The sequence below is a fragment of the Sapajus apella genome, unplaced genomic scaffold, assembly GCF_009761245.1.
Source record: "Sapajus apella isolate SASKATOON/1434 unplaced genomic scaffold, GSC_monkey_1.0 scaffold101, whole genome shotgun sequence".
NCBI classification, from domain to species: domain Eukaryota; kingdom Metazoa; phylum Chordata; class Mammalia; order Primates; family Cebidae; genus Sapajus; species Sapajus apella.
Genome location: NW_022437041.1, coordinates 4,919,672 through 4,946,776, shown reverse-complemented (window position 1 = coordinate 4,946,776; position 27,105 = coordinate 4,919,672). Strand labels below are relative to the sequence as shown.

The 27,105-nt window shown below is 36.0% G+C and overlaps 1 protein-coding gene across 8 annotated transcripts in view; it reads left to right on the top strand.

Moving 5' to 3' along the window:
- NLGN1 (neuroligin 1) overlaps nt 1-27,105 on the top strand; it is an 873,763-nt gene that overhangs the window by 223,187 nt on the left and 623,471 nt on the right. The window lies entirely within an intron of this gene.

Sequence of the window (27,105 nt, the reverse complement as noted above, 5' to 3'; positions counted from 1 at the left end):
TCAATCCTTTGTGAGGCCCATTTATTATCTCTGCAAGGACATCTCTTACTAGGTACCAATATTCTTTAAAAGTTCCTTCCTTACCATGTTTTCTTGACACAGAACAATATTCTTCTGACATGCCTTACTTAAATTTTCCTTTACATGCCATAAACTTCTTGATTTAGTACTCCATTAAGTATATACAAATATTAGAGTTATTGAAAATTGGGAAGAGAGAGACTCTTGGGAGAAATGAGACTTGAGGGGCAATACAAAATCAAAGGCATCTAGAAGTGTGGTTTAGTGGAAGCTGGTCCAGATGGGGAGCTTCTGGAAAAAAAGTCCCAGGAAGAGATCCAGAAGGCAAGTTGTCTTCTCAGGGGATGAAGTTCTGCTGTGACTACTCTGCCTTCTCAGTGATCTTTTTGGATTGATAATTGTGTAGGTAGTTTCAGATTTAAATGTTTGTGGAACTACAAGTTCACTCTGAATGTGGCTATTTTAAATTAAATTTGTGGTTTCACTCATTATCATTATCAACTCTCTATTAAGTGACTGCTGAGCCAGGAATATTCTGGTAAGCAGGCAGAGGGAAGATTCTAACAATGTGGAGAATACAAATTTCTTGTTTTGTGAAATATTGTTAACACCATTTGCCCATCCTTTCTGAGTGTCGATTATATACATATATATATATATTAATAGTTAGGGATTAACTTTCCTTTTTTCCTTTTTCTTATTTATTCAGAGACTTGACTTGCCTTTTACTCCTGAACAGGAAAAGACAATCAAAAACTTTGCTCTTATGTGTGTGTATCTGTGTGTATGTGAATTTATGTATGTTGAAGGGAGGGCAAGTTTTTGTATGAATTTATTCATATATATATATCAGAAAGAAGCAGAGACTGCTAGGAGTAAGGGTTTTACTTCTCTCTTTGTATTTCATGAAGTAAGTTTTTGCCCCAGAGTTATTTTTAAAGTATAACATCTTTTGACAACTCGGTAAATATAGATATTCATAATTATCTATAACCATGGTTACAAGAGTAAATCTAGTCTAACAAAGTAAAATTTACTCTAGAATGATATAGCTATTTGCTCAGTTAATTTTCCAACATGCACTCAGAATAGGTTAAAATAGATTTTCACCTCATAAATTTCTGATCATTATTTTTCTTGCATTATTTATTAATATTTATTTTACTGAATAAAATTTACCTATTAAAATTAAGTTTGGGGAGAAAATTCTTCAATCATATTTATAATCTACAATTTCAAGATGAAATTTAAAATGTTCTTTTTTTCATAATGAACTTTAATATTTTTATTTTTTCTTAAACCTGCAAAACATGGTCCCGTAGCAGATTTTTTGCAGCTGGGTTATAAACTCTTGGAAAATGGTATTTATAATAGAAATGCTGCTATAACTTTAAATCTAGCAATACTAGGAGGCAGCCTTCAATCTTCGTGATTTGCTGACAACATAGAAGTTTGTTTTCAGATACATCTGCAGTGTCTATCTTGAGCATCCCAGATTGTAGGGAAAGAAGTGTCTTCCTCTCTTAGAGGAAAAAAGAACATATTCATTTTGCTGAGGGCAGCATCAGTGGAAATGGGTTTAGTATGCTGTACATATCACTTAGTGCTTCTTGAATTGTGTTAGATATTTTTGTTGTGACACGGGGCTTCCCAAATGGTGGTTGTGCAAACATTTGCTCTGCTTCATTTTCCCCCAGAGTATCTGGAAAAAGTAGCTGGGAAATTTCTAGGAATCAAGTGAAGAAGTTCATCTTGCTTCCCTTTCACAAATTTTGGTGCGTCCAAATCTGTGGAAGATGCCTGCAGTGACTGGGAGTTTATTTTATCTGAAGGGATGCTTGTGTTGATGGCCAACACACACACACTCAAAGAATGACCATAAATTAGGTGCAGCAGAAAAAAAACAGCCTCGGTTTATTTTTAACTCTGTCATAGTATACCTATATTCATGGCAAGTTCAGAGAATTCAGTCAATTATCAATAGATATTTGAATACCAGCTGAGTGCTCATATATTTGTATCATTTGAAAAATCTCAAAGGGGCAGGATTTCCTGTAGCTGACTAGATTCCCACCTTCCAATCCTTCCGTTTTGAGATTTAGAGTCAAGGAAAGCATTCCGACGTATATGTTTCTCAAATATTGTGGATTCATTTTATGAATAGGATTTTAGAGAAGTCCTCCTTGAGTGGTGTTTTTTATATAGCTGTCTTCTCAAAAAGGGATGCTATGAGACTGCTTTAGAACCTGTTGCCTGAGAGCAGTATAATTGCTTCAGTCAAACTACCTCGGTGGCCAAATGATTGTTGTTTGCTCTTAAAACATTTTATTCTTGTGATACCATGAAATGTTTGTTGTGTGGAAAATATTAGTGGGAATTAAAGTCTGATAAATGGGGGCCCAGGTCATTGAACGTTTTGTAGGAAACTAGAAGTACTTTAGCTTTTACTGTTTGGGACAAGGAGACTTTGAAGAGCCGTGAGCCAAGGATTGACACAGCTAACTTATGCTGACATTTTCACATCATGATTCAGATTATTTCACCATCTTTCTGAACCCCATAAAAGTTTGAAACCTTCCGTGGTGTTCAATTGCTCTTTATGTAAGATCCTCCATGGCTTGGCCTCTGCAAACTTTTCTAGCATTATTCATTTCCACACTTGGCCTTGATGTCTGGTCTGCAGTCATTTGTCTGGCTTTCAGTGTTTTTAATGTACATTTCCCTAGGGCAGTTTTGCCTATTGTGTGTTCTTAGCCAAATCTAGCTGCTATTCATATCATGAGCTACAAGGTAAGTGTTTACAACTGATCATTAAGAAATAGAAGATTACATAAGTTCCTGGAAAGAGGAATTTGGTGGCCGAGGAGCTCACCATAAGGAAAGAACCTCAGAAGTATCTAATTCAAACATTTTACCATAGCATTCAAAACTGGCCCTATTGGTTGACGCTTTCAGTGACAGGCAGGGGAAGTGCCATCTGAGAAGGTGGCCCAGCCCGTTGAGCTTTTCTGATAAACAGCTTCTCTGAGAAAATAATTTCTGGTGAAGTCTATTGGGTGAAGAATATTAGACTTCTAAGACTAGTTAAAAAAAAACAAAAAACAAAAAACAACCTCCCCAATTCTTATCTTCTAATTATCATTTAGCAGTACAATATTTATAGAAAAAGAGACTATATCGAACTGAATTTTTTTCCATAATCTTTTCTGATCCCCGTAGCTTGTTAAACCTCTTACATATAATCCACTTATATTAGCTTATACTCACAACACTGTGAGGCATTGTTCTGCTGCCCATTTTAATAGAATTCTGAGATGATGTGATAAATGACAACTTGCCTAAGTAATTCTCTACTAGAGTAAAAACAGTTTACTCAAGGCTGTAACTGCCAATAAAGGTAACCTTGTCTAAATCCACATTTTTAATTAAAAACATTATGGGATTTTAAGTTTATTTTTAATTTCTGAAGAAATACATGTTCTTTGTTAAAAAGAAAAACAAACAATGCAATATTGTATAAAATAAATAAAAAATTCACACTGACTTCTTCAAAATCACTAGACAATTTGTTGAGACTACATATGATAAAATGTGGTTTAAAAAATGAAAGTTATTTAAAATAAGTATTATATCCTCCATAAAAGAAATTAGTAAATAAAATGTTCGGCCAGGTACAGTGGCTCACACTTGTAATCCCAGTACTTTGGGAAGCCTAGGCAGGCAGATCACAAGGTCAGGACATTGAGACCATTCTGGCAAACATGGTGAAAACCTGCCTCTACTAAAAAAAAAATGCAAAACAAACCAACCAACCCTGAGATTCTGAATGCTATATTTGGCCTGGAGCAGTGGCTCACACCTGTAATCCCAGCACTTTGGGAGGCCGAGATGGGCAGATCACAAGGTCAGTAGTTCAAGACCAGCCTGACCAACATGGTGAAATGCCATGTCTACTAAAAATACAAAAAATTAGCCAGGCATGATGGCATGTGCCTGTAATCTCAGCTACTCAGGAGGCTGAGGCAGGAGAATCTCATGAACCCAAGAGGCAGAGGTTGCAGTGCGCCAAGATCACACCACTGCACTCAAGTCTGGACGACAAAGTGGGACTCCATCTCAAAAAATATAAAATAAAAATAAAATAAAATCTTCTCCAAGTTCCCCCAGTCTCCACCAAAATCACTATGAAGAAATATATGCATTACTATGCCTCATGTAATATGTTTTACTTGCACATTTCAACTACTTATATACATTAGTGCATAATTTACACTGTTACAGAATGGGATGACATAATACATACCATAAAGCAATTTCTTCTTTTCAACTAATAATAAATTATAAACCTCTTTTCACATCAATAATGCATATCTTTTTTTTTTTTTTACTAATTTGTAATATATATGTGGTAGGAGGAAAGTATCACAATTCATTTAATCATTTCCACCTTGAAAATATATTTTTAAATGCATAGTATTATTTTATTTATTGCATTTATAATTGAGTCGATTTACTGTTCTTACTAAGAACTATATTTTAGGAGGATTGCTCATTCACTTGAAGGCAGAACTGGAACTGAGAAGAAGAGTAAGATAGTTTTTCTCCTGGGTGATCCAGATCTGAGACAGAGAGAGCTGGACCAGGGTAGGACAGAGGGAGGACTGAGGGTGGGAGGACTGAGCTGGAGAAAGCGCATTCATGGAGGGAGCCCTTGAGATGGCCATAGGACCTCTAAGTAGGCGTGTAATAGACAAGGGGAGAGCGCCCCCCTCCACAGTGCAGGGATTTTACCACTATCAAGCATGGTTAGGTTAACCAAACTTTCAGTCTCTTCTAGAATATAACACATGTAACACACTTAAAAAATAAAGTTGTTAACAATAAAACTCTGCTTCATGTTTTGCAGGATCTATGAACATTTATTTTGTCTAAAACTTTAATAGTTACATTAATAATATGAATAATAACAAAAATAGCTACAGAGTATTGTATGTTCCCACCTGCCCTTTTCTTCTTATATACACATCATCTACTCCCCACAGTTCCTTAAGAGACAGATATTATCATTGCTGCTTTAGTTTTACTCCTATGACTCAGAAACATTAAGTAATTTCAGTTTATAGGGAGTTATTATCTTTGGAGCAATACCACTCCTGCTAATATGGACAAGGGAGCTCCTATTTGCTGCATTAATTCTTACTGGTTCTCAAACAAATGAGAATTAATTTATAATGGAAATAGCAGTAGAGCCCTCCCTCTATTTTTGAAAAACTATTATTCATGTACTCTGTTTTGTATTGAAGGTCTAGGTTCATTTTTCTATTTGTCAAAAAAGAAAAACAGTCACAAATATCTATACTGTCTTAACTGTATTTCTAGAAGAAATACATAAAATATTTTTAAAGAAAATGGTTTCAGGAAACACATTTTGAGAAATAAACGATCACCGGGCCAGGAACTAACTAAAATCTGAATTCTTTCTTTCTTTGGGTGCTTTCTATACTTACAAATGATTTACTTCTATTATCTTAGTTTTCTCATTACCGTTATTAATTAGAGGCATATTTTATGTCAATGAAAACCTTGAAGTATCATTCCTTCTGTCTCAAAATGATTAGGAAATATGTCTATGGGGACTTAAGTTAATTGGATAAGACATTTCTGAAAGGAGTTAGTTTTGTGTTCAGTAAAATGAGATTCACATTTCTACTGATTTTTTTTTTTTTTTTTTACTATGGAGTCTATTAATAAATACATGTGAAAGAAGATAGTGATCAAAAACACTCGGCAGGCTCCTTACATGCAGTTCCACAGAATAGGAGACTGCAGTGTATTTGTTGGCCTTGCTAACGAGGGTGGCAGTGTTTTATTTCCTGCTTTGAAATTATTTTAATTTGTTACTTGGTAAATTGCCTATCCTCATTTCTACAGTCCTATAAAAAGTAAGAAAAGAACTTAAGGATGGTATTTATCAACTTGACGTTTAGTAGAATGTAATCAGTTGGCGTAAGAGGAAACATGCCGTATGTAAATGATGTCTGTGATTCCTCCTACCCCACTGCTGCAGCATCCCTGCACAGAACTCTCCATTTGTACATTGGTTTTTTTGGGTACGTCCACCAGCGCCAAAAAAAGAAAGGAAAAGAAGAAGCAATGTTTTTATCAACAGTCTTTTTCACTGTGTAACTAATTAAGCAGTGAGGTGGTTCTATTCCTTCAAGAAAATTATAACTATTTTATAGATTAGGAAACTAAGGTTCACAAGCTGGGTATCTTCCTTAAGGTCATTCTTCTCACCTTTAATTTAATCTAATTTAATTTAATTTGTTTTGTTTTGTTAACCAGAGCACTCCTTAATCTACTCTTAGCATGTGATTTTTTTTTTTTTTTTTTTGTTCTTCACACTGGAATATTCTTTGGTATGATATAACTAAAAACTTCTCAACCAAGAAAATTGAATTCATGGTTTGGAATTTCAGAACATGATTATTTTAAACATTTTGTCTACTCTTAGGCCTAACTTGGAAATAGTTCTATGGGGATTTTTCACTTGAAACAACATTAAGGGTAGATTATCTTCCAGATAATACAATGACTCTCCCATGTCTCTTGGACATGAATGGGGTCATTAACACCTATACTGTAAAATACTCTAACAATAAATAAAATTAGAAATTCAACATAAAGAATTAGAATGAAAATATTTTACACTGAAAAGAGGCCAAGATAAGACAATTGGGTATCTCCTTATAGAGAGTGCTATGCTTAAGCCAGTGTAAAAAATTAAATACAGTCTCAGCTGTTAACTTTATTATGCAAAGTACAAATAGAAGTAAGATAAATTCTAGGATTTTTTTGTCTCCTTGTATAAGTCTTATAGTGAATGAAACAAATTCATAAAATATAGTTACTTTGGCTAAACAGCAAACTGGATGATATGGAAAATTCTTTATTTCCAAACAAAAAACTTGGTTGTATAGGGACTCACCAAGCTTAAAAATCTGAGAGTCAATGAAAATCATTAAAGAGACCTGCGAGACTTCTTATATACAATGAGTAGGTAGCTGTATCTAGAAGACAGTTTATCATACAGTATCTCTGGAAATATGCACAGTTTAAAATATGGAGAGTGATTTTAGTTTCTCCTTGCTTTTTCATCTGTTCTGCTATTACAGTACATGAAAGGAATAAGGAATAGAGCGGTCCATTCTGTACATTAGAATAACATTTAAACTAAATGACACTCCCCCCACTTGGTGTGATTCATATAGAGAATAATTTTTACCGCTATTTCTTTCATGTAAGTTTTTTGTATTGTTTCAATTCCTGTAAAATGCTGAAAATAATCTCTTAAGAAAGTAGCCAAATAACAGCATGCTTATTTAAGACCCACAATATAATGCAATATAATGATAATTTGATTTGTATGACTCTTAATTGCTTTCACAGGCATTATTTTAGAATTAGGATATTGAGATACTCTGATGTGATGAGACATGTCTACGTAGGACAGACATTTGGTCTCTGAGAAGCTTCCATGATACTTTAAAATATAGAATTGAGCCTTGGGTGAAAAGACCAGTGGGAATTGCATGCACTGGGTATACTGTTATACAGAACCATGAAAATGGTTCCTTTTATGCTGCAGTCATCCTAGTGTGCCATAGGTTACATAGGATATGAATTCAATGAGTCGTTTTGTTTCTTTGTGTCTGTGTTTGGGATTTGGTCTCATACATCCAGATAAAAATCACCAGGGATGGCGTTTCTTTCTCTTGTCTTTCAACATTTAGAAGTGGAAAATGGTAAAACTTTGATGATAAACCATTCACTGCAATTGAAGATATATACTACTAGGTGTGCTTGTAGATTTTAATAAGAGATATTTACTTTGCCTCTATTTCCCAGAAATCTGAAATTTTAGATACAATTTTTTACACCTCTGATAAAACTCTTGTTTTACGCCGCTTCACTTTTTTTCAGTATAGTTTTGTTTTGTTTTTTAACCAATGAATAAATAGGGGAATGCATTTGTTAGAATGTTTTATGTAACCATAAAGGTGAAAAAGCTTGGCTGTGACTCTGTTTTGATGTTCCAGGCTGAGGAAGTGTGATTGTAGCTGTGAAATGAAGTGGGTGTAAAATGAGTTTGATGGTTCAGTCAACTGCAATAGACAGATGTTGATTTTATCCTTTAATGGGAAAAGGTTCTGTAAAATCATTATAAAAGGAAAAATGATAAATTTGCAGGTGTGCAAGCCTTATTAAAAGAGGAATATATGGAGAATTTTAAAATAAAATTTAAGATCATATTCTTGTAAGTATTTTGCTTTTATTTTTTAGCAGTTCCCTTCCATCACCTACTGAGATGTGAGGTCAGGTTGCTTAATTTCTCTGATATCTTTATTTCTCTTTTGTGCAATATATGTACCACACAAGGATTAATGAGCAATTTGATGAGATAATATAAAAGAATTTTACCTTTAAGTTCCCTTTCACATAATGAATTATTTTAATCTGAGATGGAAACTCTATGAGGGGAGTTTTCCTTATTAAACTATCAATTTTAAAAATGTGATTCATAAACTGGTTACATACTGTTTTTCCTGTAAGTTCATTGTGAGATGTGTCAGAGTAACTTTGGAGGAAAGAATTATTTTTATGTATTGATTTTCATATAGGTTGTGTTTCTGAGGTATGGAATATCAGCATGTGGTATGGGAAGGTAGTGAATAAATAAGAGAGAAGTACTTATAAAAATAGAAAAAAAAAAAAAAGAGTTGAAACTTCAAGAGAAGTGATTGTTCTGCCTTTGTATGATGTCTGTCCAGCTTTGTGTGCTCAAAAAGAATGCTGAAGGACTGGTCAGCACAGTGGTGAGGAGGTTGTACTGTTGGGCCTGAATCTTTGACATAAAATGCTTCACTTGTTAGAATTTTATTTCACTATGTTTGCTTTCTCATCCTAAATGTGAATGGAACAGGCCATTAAGAATAAAATATTTAAGAAATAAACAATTTTCCTGGCCTGCATTTTCTTTCTGGCTCAGTTAGGGCTGTATCCTAGGGGAATGCTGCCAAGAAGCAATGGAATGAGGCAGTCATCAGGGATGTCTCAGTTTTGGAGGTTCAGCCAGACAGGTGGCTAATTTGGGTCAATGAATGGAGTGAAGGGGACAGAAACTGGTTTGGCAGCAAGCAAGCTGTTGAGGCATCTTGATTGCTGGGAGAATTGGGCCAGACCTCAGCTATTGGGTAGCCCTTCAGCCTTATGGTCTTGTGAAACCTGATAGAAGTAAGGCTGGCATTCAGTCACAGGGAATGGCACTGGACAGGTTCTCAGGCTATGGTTAGACATGAAGGATTGTTATAGGAATCTGTTTAATGAAAATGAGATTTAAGTATAGAAATGTAATTATTAGACCAGTTTTAAGATGATCAGAACAAGACTTAGCCATTGTTTTGGCCTTGCAATGATTCTGCAGAACTACTGGACTAGAAATCTTGAAAGTCTCCCAGAGAAAAGCCAAGGCTGATGCTGGAATATGGGGCTTTAATGAGTTCACAACTGGAAGCCCAGGGTCTGCTAAGGAGATGATCTGTCCTCAGGGAACGCTGCACATTTTCTAATGTTCACTAAGCAGTTGCCGTCTGCCTCTTTCCTTTTCTTGTTTGTGAGTCTTCTTCCTTCCTTTCTTCTTCTCTTTTTCCCTCTTTCTTCTTCCTTTCTTGCTCTCTCTTTCATTTCCTTCCCTCTCTGTCTCTTTTCTTCCTTCCGTTTCTTTCCCTTCTTTCCTCCTTCCATGTTTAGCTTTTAGTGAAGGTCTAAACTACAATATTCTAATTCATTACCGAAAACAACTTTTTAAATCACCTATCTGCATGATGCTTAATGTGTCATCTTTCAAGGACAACGGGGTGCATAATATAATGATGCACAATGTACCAAGTATGTTACATATAAAGGAAAAATTGCAAATTATTTCCAAAGCTATTTCTCAGTAAAATTATTCAGAGAAACAATCTGGTAATCAGATAGACTCTAAAGTCAGTCATCTGAAGCCTGTATTTTAATGAGGTAAATTTTACATTTTAGAAGAAAGATTTATATTTCTACAAAAATTTAATTTTTGGCATTTTTATATTGTATTCTTCTGCAAGAAGAATACCATAAACACTCTTTATAGTCTTTGCCTAAGTTCGTTAATTGTTAGTATTTTTGTACATAACATTTATATTTATCTTTTTATCTATCTAGTGACAATGTTTTTGAATCATTTTAAACTGACAGCCATCAGGACACTTCACAACAAAATACTTCAATGCATATCTCTTATGAACAATGACTTCCACTATAAGGCTATTATCATATCTAAGAAAATTAACATTCATTCAATACAATAATCTAATAATAATATAGAGTCCATGTTTAAATTTACTTGATTGACTCTAGTAATGTTTTTTATAACTTTGGTGTTTGCATTTTTTATCCAGGAGTTAATCAAAATTCATGAACAGTCTATTTACTATGTCTGAAATTTGTTGCCCCACAGTCTAATTTTTTTTTAATGACACTGATGCCTTTTAATGACCAACTCTAAAGATTGCTCATGATAATTCACATTGTTTATTTGTTTGATTATCTTATCATAGTTAGTCAGATTAAACACTTTGGCAAGAATGTTACCTAAGAGCTGTTGCTTACTTTTATTAGGAAGGAAATCATATTAGGGCATTCTATTATTTAAGATACTATATATTTGAACACTTGGTTAAGACAGTGTCCATCATATTTTACCATTTAAAGAGTACATTTTTTCTCTTCATGATTAATAAGCAAGTTATGGAGTGATATTTTGAAGTATTTGCGATAAGACAGTGTGACTATTCTGTTTCCTATTATCCTTGATAATCTTTGAGTGACTAAGTCATTACATTAGGGGATGTGAGGCAGATTTTTAATTTTCTAATCCCTTTGTACTTGTTAGTTTTTCTAAAAAAACCATTCAATTTTGTTACAGTAAATTAATTCATTATTCTTTCTTATACTCTAATATCTAAAGGTGGCCCTTTGAAGTTCCTTCACTTCAGCTACTTTTGATCCCATTTTTACCTGGGTACTTTTTTTTTTTTTTTTTTTTTTGAGACTGAATCTTGCTCTGTTTCCCAGGCTGGAGTGCAATGGCATGATCTCGGCTCATTGCAACCTCTGCCTCCCGGATTCAAGCTTTATCCTACTTCAGCTTCCCAATTACCTGGGGTTATAGGTGTGTGCCACCACACCCAGCTAAATTTTTGTGTTTTTAGCAGAGACAGGGTTTCACCATGTTGGCCAGGCTGTTCTCGAACTCCTGACCTCAGATGATCCGCCTGCCTAGGCCTCCCAAAGTGCCGGGATTACAGGTGTAAGCCACCGTGACCAGCCCATACCTGGGTACTTCTTACCTTCCAGTACAACATGATATCTCAAGCTCACTTTGTCCTTTGTTGCCTCAACCTTAAATTAAGGCATTTCTGAAGAAACCCTCATTTCTTTTAATGGAGTATAATATTTTGAAAACAAGATGTTAATCTTTGTTCCTGGGCTGGCATTGACCTAGATTACTAGTGAGTAAGCTAGAGCCTGTGAAACAAATCCAATCAACTTCCTGGTTTTGTAAATAATATTTTATTGGAACAGCTATGCTCTGTTGTTTATTATCTATTTCTATTTTCACACTGCAATGGCAGAGTTGATTATTTGCAACAGAGACCATATGGCCTGCAAAGTCTAAAATATATACTGTCTCACCCTTTACAGGAAAAAAAAAATGTTTGCCAGTCTTTTATAGAGATGCTTTCAGTGGAATGTTTTATATATATATATATATGTATATATATTTTAATGTCATGATTTTACTTCTGTTCTGGCCAAATGAAATAACAGAGACTGGATCTACGGCTTGCCTGAAATAACCAAAACACAAAACTAAACTAAATTAGATAAATTGGTTAAATTATATGAATCAAGGAGTTTCAATACAACAGATGTCAGACAATAAAGATGAAAGAGAACAAATCCTGATAAACAAACAAACAAACAAAAAATATGTCCTGTGACTGTCCCAATTTATTGCTGTGAGAGTTTTCGGACTACGGTATGGGAAGACGAACCCAGATGGAATCTAGCCGACTCTCAGGACTGGAGAGATAGAGTCCAGCAGACCAAGGTGGTTATAGGTACAGTGGTAGGTGGGGGGCTCCTTTGAGTATTAAGCACAATGATTAAAACATGCATGTGAAGAATCCATCAGAGTTCAGGGAAAGAATTTTTCAAAACCATTACATTGGCCAATGTATGATACGTACACAAGACTAGAACTGATGCACACTGCTAACCAGCTAAACTGACAAATTAATTCATGAGACATGGGGTAGTGTTCTCAGGAAGTTGTTCGCTTAGTGGTAGAAAATAATTAACCCTATTACTGCCCTGTACCTACTTAACACGTCTTAAAGCAAGATTCCAAAAGGCCAAACTGTTTTAATATACCTGAAGAGAGGCTCAGCTCAAAGCTCAAGAATATTTTGAGGGCTGTAAATATGTCCAGCACCCAATAAGATAAACTCAAAAATGTCTGATATCCAATCAAAGGTTGCAAATATTGCAAAAAAGTTCATATGACCCTTAATAAAGAAAATACGAAGTCAGTTGACACTGTGCTAGAACTGGCTAATATGTTAGAATTAGCAGACAAGACATTAGAAGTCATAACTGTATTAAATATTTTTTAAGTTAAATATAAAATATGTGTATATATCTCTGAATCTACCTTCTAAACATGAAGCCTATAATATGTAAGATGAAAAATATATTGAATGTGATTAGAGCACAGTAATATTGCAGACGGAAAGAAGTGAACTTGAAGACACAGCAATACAAACTATTCAATATGAAACAGAAAAAAGAATTTAGAAAAATAGAGCACTGGTGATCGATCTGTGGGACAACTTTAAAAGGTTTCATATGCACATAACTGGATTCTCTAAAGCAGAGTAGAGATAAGGGTTACAGAAAATATTTGAAGGCACAATTGTTGAGAGAATTCTAAATGTGATGAAAACTCTACATCTACAGATCCCAGAAGTTCTATGAGCTCCTATCACAAGAAACATAAAGTAAATGACACCAAGCACATTATAATGAAATTGCTTGAAAATAATGGTAATAAGAAAATATGAAAATCAACTCAGAAGGACAAGACATTTGACATACAGAAGAAGGTAATAACAGCAGAATTTTACTCAGAAACAATGTAAGTGAAGACAAGGACAGGCAAAGTACTTCAAAGTACAGTACTTTAAAAAACAAAACACAAAAAGCTGTCAGCAGTTTGTACCACATTCGTACAATAGAAACAGATGTTCATTCCTCATTCACTCAATTGACATATAAGAATGTCATTGTGAAAGTTACTCAGCTTTGTTTGGGCATACTGGGGTTAAAAAAAAAAATGCCTAGCCACCTCTGTGTTTGTAAGCAGACTACCAGAGCTGGGGAGACAAGACTCTTACTGAAAGAGATAGAGTCTGGTTATGCTGCCCAAGCTGGTTTTGAACTCCTGGGCTCAAGTGATCCTCCTGCTTCAGCTTCCTAAGTAACTGGGAGTGTGCCCTCAAGTAATAGAGAGAAATGTATGTCTTTATAATTAAAATAGGTGCCACCACACCTGTCTTTCTCTCTCTTTTAATTATAAAAACATACATCAAAGAACCAGCAAACAGGATTCCCAAATAAAAGGCACATATGGAGGCCGGGCGCGGTGGATCACAGGGTCAAGAGATCGAGATCATCCTGGTCAACATGGTGAAACCCCATCTCTACTAAAAATACAAAAATTAGCTGGGTATGGTGGTGCACGCCTGTAGTCCCAGCTACTGGGGAGGCTGAGGCAGGAGAATTGTTTGAACCAGGAGGCAGAGGTTGCGGTGAGCTGAGATCATGCCCTTGCACTCCAGCCTGGATAAGGAGTGAAACTCCATCTCAAAAAAAAAAAAAGGGCACATATAGAAGCTGCTAGTCCACCAGCTGTGGGTCACCTGAGCCCTGGAGCTGGTGCTTACCTACTGAGAATGCCACCAAGGGCCAGCCAACAAAGATTAACCTGGGACACTCTTGGACAATGATTCTGATGTCTGTTCTGAGGAGCGCATGCAACAGTATGACAAGAGAAAGGGCCAATGTCCGCTGAACTACCGGTTCTTCCTGCTGCAAGCTTTCCCAGGGCTGTGATCCCAGAGCCAAACAAGGAGCCAGCCCCAGCCAGCACTTTGGTGTCTTCCTGGCCCCAGTGGCCCTGTCCTACTGGCACCTATATGACACCAATGGCTTACTTCTGAGAGGTGATGCTCACTGCGGTGTGGGACTCGCTGGTGAACCTGAATTGGAAGTTCCAGGCAAGCACGTGGGCCCTCTTCATCTACAGCACCTCCATCCTTGTCATGGGATGCATATACTTGCTACAAATTGAGAGAAAATATTTTCAAATAAATATATCTGTAAAGGATTTATACCCAAAATGTATAACGAAGTCTCTAAACACAATAGTAAGAAACCAAAATGCAAAGTAAAAACCAGTTAAAATATTTAAACAATGCTTCACCAAAAAAGATAAGAGATAATAAATAAGCACATGCTATGAAAGGCAAATGAAAGCAAAAGTGAGATGCCACTTTACATGTAGAAAATAAATAATTTTTAAAGGTGATTATACCAAGTCAGTGGAGGATGTGAAGAAATCCAAATTCTTGTGCGCAGTTGGGAATGAAAAATGGTACGACCATTTTGGAAAACAATTGGGTAGTTTCTTCTTTTTTTCTTTTTGTTTTGGACAACGTCTCACTTCCTTGCCCAGGCTGGAGTGCAGAGGCCCTGTCTCGGCTTACTGCAACCTCTGCCTCCCGGGTTCAAGCCATTTTTGTGCCTCAGCTTCCTGGGTAGCTGAGATTACAGGCATGCACCACCACACCTCGCTAATTTTTGTATTTTTAGTAAAGATGGGGTTTCATCATGTTGGTCAGGCTGGTCTCAAATTCCTGACCTCAGGTGATCTGCCCACTTCAGCATCTCAAAATACTGGGATTACAGGTGTGAGCCATCACACCCAGCCCTATTATAAGATCCAGCCGTCCCACTCATCAGTATTTAATCAAAAAAGAAGAAGGCATGTGTCTATTAAAAAATTTGTGCACGAATGTTCATAGAACCTTTATTTCTATTAGTATGAAACCCAAAATTACCTAAATATCCAGCAACAGATGAACAGATAAATTGTGGAATAAGCATAAAATGGAATACAACTCAGTAATAAGAAGGGATTAACTATTGAATATTAAAATAATTATGCTGAATAGAAGAAGCCAGATTCTTTCTTTGACAAGAGTATGTAGTGGATAATTCCATTAGTATAAAACTATAGAAAATGCAAACTATAGTACCAGAAAGAACATGAGTGGTTACTGGGACAGGACACTGGCGACGAGAGGAAGGGAATCCAAAGAATATGAGAACACTGTAGGGAATGATAGATAAGGATACAATTTTGATTGCAGTAACAGTTACATGTCTATATACATATGTCAAAACGTATCAAATTACACATTTTAAATATGCACAATTTATTATATGTCAATTATACCTGAATAAAGCAGTTAAAAAAAATGTTGAGTGCACATTGTTATTTTAAATTCAAATGAAATGCCACAAGATTCTTTTTCAACTTCCCACATTCCCCATTTGTATTTTCCTTTTCTGACAGTGAAAGCTAGTTCCTAATAAGATCAAAATATGTAGTTATTGTTCCATCTCACAACACATGGGCAACTATGAACACACACACTCTCTAGAGAGAAAGTTGGCTTTAGGATCACATCTATATTACTATCACTAAAGGAATATCACAGAAGTAAAAATTAAAGGTTTCTTGCAGTTCTTTTGGTCTATATGATACAGACTGTTAAATTACACTGAAAACTTCCGCCAAGATGGCCGAATAGGAACAGCTCCAGAGTGCAGGTCCCAGCGAGAGAAACGCAGAAGGTGAGTGGTCTCCGCATTTCCAACCGGGGTACCAGGTTCATCTCAATGGGACTGGTTGGACAGTGGGTGTAGCCCAAGGAGGAAAAACCCAGGCAGGGTAGGGTGCTGCCTCACCCGGGAAGGGCAACTGGCTGGAGGATCCCCTCCTACCCAACAGAGGTCACCGGGGACTTATCCTGGGCCACGCAGGCACTTGGGTTCAGATACTGCTGGTCTTTACAGCCGCAGACCAGGAGATTATGGCTGGGCCCACAAGAGCCATGGATTAGTAGCACAAATCAGAGCAGCTGTTTCAGCCGGCACCAGAGGTTTTGGCTGGGGCCTGAAACACCTGTGAGACAGACCCTCCCACTCCCCACAAAAAAAGGGGAGCTGAAAGCAGGGAGCCAAGTGATCTGGTTCAACGGGTTCTCTCCCCCTTAAAGACCAACAAGCTGAAACCCTCTAGCTTGAGAGTTTCGCAGCCAGCACAGCAGTTTGAGATCGACCCAGGACAATTGAGCTCACTGGGGAGAAGGATGCCTGCCATTGCCAAGGCAGTTCTAAACGTAACTGTGTAAATAAAATCACGGAGAAGTTTACACAGCAGCTGGACTGAGCCTGCGGCAGCTCAGCAACACCTCTGCAGGCAGATGATGACTAGACTCCCTCTCTGCTGGGCAGGGCATCTCTGAAAAAAAGGGCAGCAGCACATCAAAGACTTATTAAAAACAACAACAACAACAAAAAACCCACCTTCCCAGGGCAAAGCACCTGGGCAAAGGCATGGTTTTGAGTTCTGCTGCAGCAGACTTAAACGTCTCTGCCCAGCACCTCTGAAGGGAGAACAGAGCTCCCAGCACAGCATTTGAGCTTGGATAAGGGACACACTGCCTCCTCAAGTGGCTCTCTGATACCCCCCCACCAATGTATTCAAAAAGACACCTCATACAGGAGAGTGCTGGCTGACATCTGGCGGGTACCCTTCTGGGATGAAGCTACCTGAGGAAAGAACAGGCAGCAATCCTTGCTGTTCTGCAACCTCCAAGGGGGATTCCTAATCAAGCAGGGTCTGGAGTGGACCTCCAGGAGTCCTGCAGCAGAGGGCCCTGACTGTTAGAAGGAAAACTAAAAAACAGAAAGCAAAAGATTCAATATCAACAGAAAGGATGTCCACTCAGCTAACAGAAGATAAGAAATAACTAAGATCAGAGCAGAATTGAAAGAGATAGAGACACACACAAAAAAACCCTTCAAAAAATCAGTAAACCCAGAAAAGATCAACAAAATAGACCATTAGCCAGACTAATAAAAAGAAAAGAGAAGAAGTGAATAGATGCAATAAAAAATGATAAAGGGGATATCACCACCGATTCCATAGAAATACGAACTACTATCAGAGAATAGTACAAACGGCTCTATACAGATAAACCAGTAAATCTAGAAGAAATGGGTAAATTCCTGGACAGTTACACCCTCCCAAGACTAAACTAGGAAGAATTTTTGAATCCCTGAATAGACAAATAAAAAGGTCTGAAGTTGATGTAGCAATTAATAGCCTACCAACCAAAAAAAGATCAGGTCCAGAGGGGTTCACTGCTGAATTCTACCAGACATACAAAGAGGAGCCGGTACCATTCCTTCTGAAATGATTCCATACAATACACAAAGAGGGAATCTTTAACTCATTTTATGAGACCAACATTATCCTGATACTAAAACCAGGCAGAGACACAACTAAAAAAGAAAATTTCAGGTCAATATCCATGATGAACATCAATGCAAAACTCATCAATAAAATACTGGCAAACTGAATGCAATAGCACATCAAAAATCTTATCCATCACAATCAAGTAGGCTTCATCCTGGTGTTGCAAGTCTGGTTCAACATATGCAAATCTATAAATGTAATCCATCACATTAACAGAACCAAAGACAAAAACCACATTATTATCTCAATACATACAGAGGAGGCCTTCAACGAAATTCAACACCGCTTTATTCTAAAACCTCTCAATAAACTAGGTATTGATGGAATGTATCACAAAATAATGAAAGTTATTTATGACAAACTCACAGCCAATGTCATACTGAATGGGCAAAAACTGGAAGTATTCCCTTTGAAAACTGGCACTAGACAAGGGTGCCATCTCTCACCATTCCTATTCAACATAGTATTGGAAGTTCTAGCCAGAGCAATAGGTAAGAAAAAGAAATAAAGGGTATTCAATTAGTAAAGGAGGAAGTCAAATTGTCTCTATTTGCAGAGGACATGATTGTATATTTGTAGAAGAACCCACTGTCTCATCCCAAATCTCCTTAAGATCATAGGCAAAGTCTCAGGATACAAAATCAATGTGCAAAAATCACAAGCGTTTCTACACACCAATACCAGACTAAGAGAGAGCCAAATCGTGAGTGAACTCCCATCACAACTGCTACAAAGAGAATAAAATACCTAGGAATACAACTAACAAAGGATGTGAACAATGAGAACACATGGGCACAGAGAGGGGAACATTACACAGTGTGGTCTGTTGGGGGTTGGGGGTTAAGGGACGGATAGCAGGGTGGGGGTGGGGAGATTGGGAAGGGATAACATTGGGGGAAATTCCTAATGTAGGTGATGGGGGAATGGAGGCAGCAAACCACCAAGGCAAGTGTATACCTATGTAACAATTCTGGAAGATCTGCACACGTACCCCAGAAATTAAAGTGTAATAAATTTTTTAAAAAAGTACACTGAAAGTGTTCAATTAGAAAGCTGTATTTAAATTACTTGGGTTCTTATTTTTTAAAATATTTTTTGAAATATAACTATATGAAAATACATACTCAAACATTTCTCCCATAATAATCTTTTTGATTTCAATTTCCATTTACCTCTTAGAAAGGAAACTATATTCTTAATTTATTTTTGCAAAAAACACCAAATTTATATTTTTAATATTTGCCTATGTGTCTATATATATATATATATATATGTGTGTGTGTGTGTGTATACATATTTCTTACACAAAATGTGGCATACTGTGCAATATCTATTTACTTTCTTGCAGTTTGCTTTTTTTTAACTTAATACATCTTAGATGTATCACAGCCTATGAATATCTGCTTCATTCATCTTCAGCTACATACTTCCTACTCATCATTATTTATTCAAATTAGTTTCCTATGGACAGCATCCTATGGATGGCATCCTGTGGACAGTTTTCACTATTTTGCCTTTCCAAACGATGGCACAATGAATAAACTTTTGCATAGATATAGATAAACATGGATATAGATATTGATCTAGAATAGATATAGGAAGTTTATTTTTAGAGGAAATTCCTAGAAAGGGAACTGGTTCTGTTGTGGAAGATATTGCACATTTTGCCACAATGGTTATTGTATAGTTCACATTTGCTCCAGAATCTATACCTTACTCCTGCCTGTGCATGTATTGTCAAACTTAAAAGTTTGCAAATCCAACATATTAGCAATGGTGTCACATTGTGTATTAAATTTGTATCCTTGTGATAATGAGTTTGAGCACCCTGTAATATATGTAAAGGCTACTGATATCTCTTTTCCTCTGGATTAATGTTTCATTTCTCTGGTCTTGCTTTTTAGGATTTCTTTATATACTAGGATATGATTTTCTATTATATAAATTGCAAAATTTTATTTTAGTAATTTGCCTTTTGTTTTTGCTTGTGGCATGTTCATGAACTTTTTTGTTTGTTGTAGTTGAATTTATCAAAACTTTATTGTTTTTGGACTTTTCATTACAATTTAAAAAGCTTGACCCACATTCACTTTACAAGGGAATCCATATACCTGTATTTACTTCTGGCGTCTATAAGGTTTACGTTTTTATTCACCAAATTCCTTGGTTCATTTGGAACTTATTGTAGTGAGTAATGTCAGGATGACAAATAAGCATTCAGCTGTCTCAACATGATTTATTACAAATATTTATCTTTTCAACAGTGAACTGAGATGCTTCCTTTACTGTACGCTAAGTTTTTGAACATTCTTAAGTTCTGGTAATCTACTTTGTTCATTGGAGAAACATCATATGGTTTTAATTATAGAGCTTATAGAGTATGCTTTTATATTAGGGAGGACTGCTACTCCCTCTTGTTATTTTTTGGAGGGATTGTCTAACCTTTTGCCTGTTTATTTTCTTTTTTATTATTTGCATAAATGTAAGGGATACAAGTGCATTTTTGTTACATGGCTATATTGTGTAGTGGTGATGTCTGGGCTTTTAGTGTAACCATCGCTTGAATAGTGAACATTGTATCCACTGAGTAATTACTCATCCCTCACCCATCTCCCACCCTCTTACCCTTCCACCTCTCTAGTGTCCACTATTCCACTCTGTATGTCCATGTTTACACACTATTTAGCTCCCACTTCTAAGTGGGAATGAGTGGTGTTTGACTTGCTGTTTCTGAGTTGTTTTCTCTTAAGATAATGACCTCCAGTTCTATCCATGTATGATTTCATTCTTTATATGACTGAATAGTATTCCATATATATTATATTTATATGTGTGTGTGTGTGCGTGCAATTTATATATAATGAATATACGATAAATTGTTATATATATATTTTAATTCAGTCATCTATTAATGGACAGGTTGATTACACATCTTTGCTACTGTGAATAGTGTTGTAATAAACATAGGAGCGCAGGTACTTTTTGATATAATGATTTCTTTTCCATTGGGGAGATACCCAGAAGTGGAATTGATGGATCGACTGGTAGTTCTATTCTTAGCTCTTTGAGAAGTTTTCATACTGTTTTCCATGGACGTCTTACTAATGTACACTCCCACCAGCAGTGTATAAGTATTTCTTTGTCTCTGCATCCTTACCAACATTTGTTATTTTTTGACTTTTTAATAATAGCCATTGTGACTGGTATAAGATGATATCTCATTGTGGTTTTAATTTGCATATTTCTGATGGTTAGAGATGTTGAGCATTTTTTGTTTTTTTTTGTTGTTGTTGTTAGCCATTTGTATGTCTTCTTTTGAAAAATGTCTATTCATGTTCTTTGCCCACTTTTTTTTTTTTTTTTTTTTTGAGATGGGGTCTGTCTGTTGCCCAGTCTAGAGTGCAGTGGCATGGTCTCGGCTCACTGCAACCTCCACCTACTGGGTTCAAGCGATTCCCCTGTCTCAGCCTCCTAATTGGTTGGGATTATAGGCAAGCACCACTATTCCTGGCTAAGTTTTATATTTTTTTAGTATAGATGGGGTTTCACCATGTTCACCAGGCTGGTCTCAAACTTCTGACCTCAAGTGATCTGTCTGTCTCAGCCTCCCAATGTGCTGGCATTACGGGTATGAGCCACCGTGCCTGACCCCATTGCACACTTTTTAATTGGGTTATTTGGTTGTTAGTGTTGAGTTTGAGTTCTGTTGATTATTTCTTGTGCTGGGCAGAAACTTTTCATTTCTCTGAGTCTGATATGTTTATTTTTGTTTTTGTTGCTTGTGTTTTGAGATCTTAGTCATGAATACCTTGCCCAAGAAAATATCCAGAAGAATTTTCCTTAGGTTTTCTTCCATTATTTTTATAGTTTCCGGTCTTACATTTAAGTCTTTATTCCGTCTTGAGTTGATTTTTGTGTTGGATGAGAAAGAGGCGTCCAATTTCAATGTTCTACATATGGCAATTCTCAGCACCATTATTGAAAAGGCTGTCCTTTCCCTGGTGTATGTTTTAATCAATCTGTTGGTTATAGATATGTAGCTTAATCTCTGGGCTCTTACTTCTGTTCCGTTGATCTATTTGTCTGTTTTTATACCAGTACTATGTTGTTATAGTTACTGTGGTCTTGTAGTATGATTTGAGGTCAGGTGATGTGTTGCCTCTAGCTTTGTCCTTTTTGCTTAGGGTTGCTTTGGCTATTTGAGCTCTTTTTTCATTCTATATACATTTTACGTTGTTTTCTCTAATTCTTTGAGACATGACATTGGTATTTTGGTTAAAAATTTCATGAAATGTTTAGACTGCTTCAGGCACTATGATTATTTTAACAATATTGATTCTTCCAATCCGTGTGTGTGGGATATTTTTGCATTTGTTGGTGTCCTCTATTATTTCTTTCTTCAGACTTTTGTAGCTTTCCTTGTAGAGATCTTTCACCTCCTTATTTAAATATACTGCTAGGTATTTTTAAGGTCGCTTTTATAAATGGGATTGCTGTCTTGATTTTGTCCTAAGTTTGATTGTTATTAGTGTATAGAAATGCTACTGATTTTTGTACATTGATTTTGTATTCTGAAACTTCACTGAATTTATCAAATTTCAAAGTTTTTTTGCAAAGTCTTTAGGATTTTATAGATGTAACATATATTGCTAGTGAACAGAGATAATACAACTTCCTCTTTTCCAATTTGGATGCCTTTTATTTCTTTCCTTTTCCTGATTTCTCTGGCTAGGACTTCCAATACTATGTTTCATAGCAATGTTGCAAGTGTAAATCCTTGTCTCGTTCTAATTTTAGAAGGGATAGCTTTCCACTATTTTTGTTCAGTATGACATTGGCTATGGGTTTGCATATATGGCCTTTATTATTTTTAGATGTATTCCTTTTATGCCTAGTTTGTTGAGGGTCTTCATCGTGAAGGAATGCTGAATTGTATTAAATGCTTTTTTCTGAATTTATTGAGATGATTATATGCTTTCTGTCCTTCACTTTGTTTATACAATGAATTACATTTATTGACATAAATGTTAGCACCAACTTTTTAGCTTAAGAAAATGAAAACTTAGCATTTGTATAATCATTATGCTCAATTTATATATTGATATAGTTGATTAAAAGATAGCTATAAATTATTTGCTACTTATGTATTGAGACATAGAATCTGATTTCCCCTCCCTGGAGTCTGAGCTGGCCACTGTGACTTGCTTGTCTATTGGAGTATAAAAGTGACATTTTGAGACTTACATGCTTAGGCAGAAAAAGCCCTCACAGACACTTTCTATGTCTAGGAATCTCAGTTTTAGGAACTGAGGAAGTTCCTTTTTAGGAAACTCTTAGGACCCAGATACCATTCTATGAGGAAGTCCAAGCAGCCCCCTGTACAAGCCACATGAACAGGAGCCAAATATACTTGTCAGCAACCTTGGCTGAATCAACAGACACTACCAACCAGATAGCCACATGAGTGAGTCTTCTTAGAGGTGAATCCTCTAGCCCTAGTAGAATCACTGAGCTGATGCTGCAAAACAGAGATGAGTCATCCTCAATAAGCCCTACTCAAATTTGAGATTTATTTGACAAAAACTGAATAATTATTAAAGATTACTGTTGTTTTAATCCAGAAAAATTATCTTAAGGAGAATTAAAACTAGATAGATAATTTTTTAAACTTTCTGCCTTGCATTAAGTTGCCATCATAAACTCTTTGTATCTTCATTTTTCTTCCCTATTCTATTAAAAATAATGTTGAGAGGATTGTAATACAGTATATTTAAATAAACATTTTACCTTAAACACCTTAAGAATACTAGTAACATCTTATAAAACATTAATCCTGAACAGTACAGTATTATACTTGTTTAGTAAAGTGAATAGTTTCTAACAATTAAAATAAATTGTTACTCTCATCCTATATACTTCAAATAAGTATTCAGGGCAGTTAACAATCTATGTATGCATCAGGACTATTATAACTAAATTGAAGGAGAAACCTACCAAAAGTAGGGATTACATTATTACATTATTTTCTTGGTTCTAAGTTTCATCTTTTTAACACTTTAATATTTCTCAACTTGGATGCTTCTTATGATTGATACCTATGTTTAATGTAGTGACTCTCCTATCATCCACAAGCTATTGTTAAGTCAAAGAATATGGCAGGATTGAAGAATTATGTATACCTCTTGAAGCATTTTCCTTTTTTTTCTAAAATAAAATTAGCATCTATAGCTAGATGTTTAAGAACTACGAGAAGATTCTTCAGGCATTTTGTTTGAATTGGCCCTGTAGTTAGACAAACGTCCGGTTTGCACAGGAGGTAAATAATTAATGGATGGACTCTGCGTTTTTCTCTGCTCGGCATTGCCTCTTACAGCCGTATATGTAAGCATGGAGACAGTAGCGAATACAGTTTGGTCACAGATACTGAAGCCAGATTCCTTCAGATCTCAGCTCTTCCATGGTAGCCATGTGACCTTGTGAAATTTTTGCTTACATTATAGTTTGTTATGGGTATTCAGTCAAGTAATACTCGTAAAGCACAAAGGAAAGTGATAGCATGTAGTTTGTACCATACAGGGGTTTGTTAAATAAAATTAAAATGCAGGGAGGACCTTGGAAGGGGGAAAGCTAAATCAATGTTTTAGGGGGAAGGTAGAAAGGAAAAAATAGGACAGGCAACACTGTAACAGGATGTATTTAAGCAGCTGCTGTTTCTTTAACTCTTATTCACTTATATGTAGCATATCTGTAGAAAGTATGAAAGGCACTTCTGAAAGGCACTTTTCAAGCCTTTAGAAAGTTCCAAAGCCTAACTACATATGAACCTTTTTGTACTGCAGCAAGTCATTCTGTTATGTACACATTTTAGTACAGATGGCTATTTTGAGAGAGCGTAAGCAAAACTAGTTATAACAAATGAATTTTGTATTCCCGAGTTTTGTTTTTCTCTCAGTACGTTATCATTTTGATCTACATTTTTGGAAGCATATATGACAGGTGTACTTACCAACTGTTCCTGTAAGAATTAGGTTTTGAAAAAAAACCCTACGCTGCAAACCTCCAGTCCTCTGTTCTTTCTTCACGGTGAAATTATTTCTGCATGAGTCTGTTTACTTCTTATTTCTCAGGTGTATTTATTTATACTTTGTACCCTGCCTACATCCCAAATGATTTTAAGATCGCTTTTAAAAATTCATATATAATAAGAAAATTAAAATAAAAAAAATCTGACACTAACATGTATATGACTTTATGAGAGGACGAGGTTCTCAATGGAAGGTACATATGTTAACAGTGGACGGTGTCCAGGTTCTTCGCATCTTGAACAAAGAGTTGGACAAAATGCACAAATGAAACAAGAATGAAGTAACAAAAGCAGAGATTTATTGAAAATGAAAGTACACTCCACAGGGTGGCAGTGGGCCCAAGCTTAGGGGCTCAAGAACCCCATTAAAGAATTTTTTTGGGTTTAAACACCCTCAAGAGGTTTCTGTTGGTTGCTTGGTGTGCACCCTATGTAAATGAAAAGGATGAAGGAAAGTTACAAAGTCATTTACTCGTTGTACGTCCTATGTAAATGGAGAGGATATTTCCTTTCAAAGCTGAAGGATTTCCGTTTGATTTGGTTCTAGAAAGTCCTTAGGTTCCTTGCCTCAATACGCTATTCTCCTGCTTCATATATGCCTAAAACTTAGTAATATTAAATTTTGTTTTGAGCTTGCTGGTAGACAAGACAAAAAGGAGCACTGATTAAAAGAAGCATTCCAAGTTAATTAGTGCTCATAACTACATTCTTTTCCTTGTCTTGAATTCTGAAACCCATTCATTGGGTAGTTCCTACTTATACAGAAATAATACTCTCTGCAGAACTTTTGCAAAAAGTACAGCGATGTCCCTCATATCCCACCCTACTCCTGATGAAAGTCATAGGTGTACTATGCAAATGTTACTTAGTGGAAAATGTAAGTTGGTTTTTAGTTTTGGATTATTTTATTCATTTGTTGGTGGTGAGACCCAGCTAACATGGTCCAGATGTGTTACCTTCTCTGGTGACAATTAGAATTCTTAATGAAGTAGTTTTCAGAAGATGACCTCCACCACTACTTGAATTAAAAACACCAGAATAATTTGTTAAAATGTACATTCCAGGTCCTCAGTTCAGTCTTAATCAGAATTTTGGGGACTGGGTTTTTTAAAAGCTTCTCAAAGGATTGTTATAAACACAAAAGAGGGTAAATCGCTTCTTAGAAAAGTAGACCTGTGGGAAGCGAATCAAAAGGCAATCAATCTAAGCTGCAAGAAAGTGGAGGTTTGATGACTTTGCATACTACTCTGCAGGGTTTTACAACTGACAAGTTGGTCATTTTACCTCAGCTTCTTCCTCATGTAAAAGAGGTGGAAATCATTTCGTCTTACCTACCAGAAAGAATTGTTGTGACGATTACATTAGACAATGAATGTAAAAATGCTTTGAAAACCATGAAATAAAAAAGAAGACACAGCTTTCGTTATTATCAAGAAAAACATATAGGTTTTTAATGTAACTCTAGTAAGAGTGTTGTTAGGCATAGAGCTTTGGCGTCTCGTGGTGTGTTTGACTCCTGAATTTCACACACTGTGGTATCTAAAATAAAAGCCTTAAATTCTGAGACTGAGAGAATCTAGAGATCTTCTGTTTCTTAAATAGAATTTCAAACCTTCTATCTTTAGATTTGCCTTCCCCATCTTTCCAACTACATGTGCTGCCAATTCCTGGGGCATTTGGAGTTCTATAGTGCAAACTGAATTGGTTTTTGACCTTCTTTACTGCTAACCTAGGAATCAACTTTCTTAGCTAAGGATTTGCTTCTTGTCTTTCTGCAGCCTAGCTTCTAAAATAGTGTTATTTTGTTTGCCCCCCTTCTTTTGTTATTGTGAGATATTTTTCCTATTTCAAAAGTCCTTTGCAGTCATTTTAAGGGGTAATGGGCAGTGGGGGAAAAGCTAACCCAAGGTTTTTGCTTTGAAGTTATTCTTTTAAAGTGGAAATGCTTTCTCCTTAAAATCATTAGCTGGAAATTTGATTCACATTCTTGTTTTAGGATATTTTAAAATATGGTGCATATATTTTGTCTTCAGCTATAAAAAATAAGAATCATCCCACTCACTCCAAAGCCCCAGATCCAGTTACTTTATTCTCAGTAGCAGAATGAAAGAAAGAAAGAAGGGAAGGAAGGTAGGAAGGAAGGAAGCCAAACACCAAGGCTTGCTGAGTGAGCCCTGAATACTGGATATTAATTTTGAAAAGCATTGGTGATGATCCTTGTCAACAATGTATT